The sequence below is a fragment of the Ananas comosus genome, linkage group 4 (assembly GCF_001540865.1).
Source record: "Ananas comosus cultivar F153 linkage group 4, ASM154086v1, whole genome shotgun sequence".
Classification (NCBI taxonomy): domain Eukaryota; kingdom Viridiplantae; phylum Streptophyta; class Magnoliopsida; order Poales; family Bromeliaceae; genus Ananas; species Ananas comosus.
This window is the reverse complement of record NC_033624.1, coordinates 9106737-9109031: the sequence shown is the minus strand read 5'-3', so window position 1 is coordinate 9109031 and position 2295 is coordinate 9106737.

The following is a 2295-nucleotide window of genomic DNA, read 5'->3' as shown; positions in this document are numbered from 1 at the left end:
CTAACAATTCCTAAAATATCCAACCGCCTAAAGCATTTCAACTTACCTCAGAACTTCTCAACTAGCGCCTTCAAAACTTCTTTTCTAAGTTTATNGAATCCTCCAATCGACCTCGCCGCAACTCCTTGCAGCGTCAACGCCTCAACTCCTCGAAGCGTCCACCGAATCCTTGGCTTCACGCGAGATCCACACGCTGAATCTCCTTCCGGAGCTTGTAGAATCGAAGATTTGTGGTGAATAAGCCTTAGAATCCCATAAGCGATGAGGGTCTACCTTTTAATCAAACATCTACTTGATTCTCGTATAAGTTCATGAGTAAAAATGAAGAATCAAGTCAATCGTTGATTATTAGAAACTTGTTATTGAAATAGAACCATAAGAACGAAAAAATAAGTTTCTAGGGTTTAGAATGAGTAGAAATTCAAAGCCTTAAACTTTAAGATGACCCCATGGCTTATTTATATGTTTAGAAGACTTAGAAGTAGACTAGGATTGCAAAAAGTCCTTTTTAAAAAACTTGTGTCGTCCTCAGGGACCGGTCCTCTCGAGGAGACTGGTCTGTGAGAGACCGGTCTCTCAAGTGAGGAACCGGTCCCTCGCTGCGTTACCAAAAATCACAACGTTCGGGAACCGGTCTCTCAAGCCAGAGATCGGTCCCTCGCTGCGCGACAGAAATACGAAGGTTCGGGAACCGGTCTCTCATCTCAGGGGACCGGTTGCATCAATATTCACGCAGTGAGGACCTTAGGGGAACCGGTCTCTTCAACTCTGGGACCGGTCCCAGAACACAGAAAAGTTCAGTAAATGAGTTTTAAAGTAATCTAAGCCTTCTAAACTTATTCCAATTAAGTACCTTCACCACAAATGATCTATTCTTCATACCTGAGGTGCCGAGCTTTCCGAATGAGTCTTTGTTCTTCTATTTGAATCTTTTCTTCAAAACTTCCGCGATCAACTCTTCAAGACTCCATTCAACTTTACGAAATCCGCCAACCTATAAAATCCTTAACAATCTCCCCCTTTGGCGATTTCGTGACAAAATATACTACCATGCTCGTACACAACTCAGAAACAATAAAAAGAAGATCATCGCAATCACCAAACGACGATCTCCTGCATGATCGATCCAATAAAAGAAAATTATATTTTTCACAACCTTAATACAGACTCTATGATTTAGACACTAGGAGTCTTGAAGTCTTGATTTCCTGCAAAACAATTTATCTAAGAAATTACATCAAAACATTAGATTCTTATACTGTAAGGACTGAGATTTTTGACAGTGCAACTAAACTCTCTGTTGATGATGTTTATGTGTGTAATTTAATTACATAAGCACTCGTCAAGTTTTAGGAGAAAATGAGCTTAAACGGAGAAGTTACGCGATTATTAGTTTTCACTTAAGTGAATAGTAACTCCGGTTTTCCGGAGAAGCCACGGAGTAGAGTTGGCTTCTGGTGCGTATCGGACTCCGTTCATATCAGTCCAATAGCTCGTTTCGACCGGTTCAGCTGTTCTGGAACTAGTGGCGCTGATGGATTTTGAGTTTGACGCACGATATTCGAGAAAATCTGAAATTACATGTTGCTTATGTAATTGTGCATCACTTTGGCCTTTTGGAGAGAGAATGGATTTCGTCGTGAATCGGAGATCAAATCTGACGAAACGAAATGCTAGATTCGATGCCTCGACGTGCTGAACGCGTTGGCGTGATCCGATCGGAAATCCGATGGACGGATCTTTGGGAATGGCGATAAGTTCGCTAAGGGGTCGAGAGTGGAAAATCGGAAAATTCGCAAAAGTCGTAATATTTTATGTACCGAATTGCACGAGATCGAATATGTAGGTGCGAATACGCGATTGTTACCCACTATAAAGGACTAGGTATGAAATACCAAGCTTCGGTGGACTTTTGTGCAAAATTGCACTCTGTATTCAATGTGCATCTAGGGTTTCTATGCATGAAACCCTAGATCTACTCGACCCAGCGCCCCATCTGTGCCCTAGCCGCCATCTGCAGGTCCATGCTCTAGCAGTGTGCGCACCCCGGCCGTCGGCGAGCTTCCCCGGCCGCCGGAATTGCTTGGTCAACCTCTTTCCTCCACCTTGCCACCACCCCTTCGGCTTTCGACATCAGAGAAGGTCCAAGACACCCTAGGAAGCCTTTCCCTCGGCTGAGACCCTTTCCCGGCGCAGTCCCCGCCGGCCTCCGCCGTCCCCGTGCCACGCCGGAGCTGCCCGAACTCCCTGCGGCCAGCAGCAGTCACCCAGGTCGAGCCTGGGTGATCCCTGCCT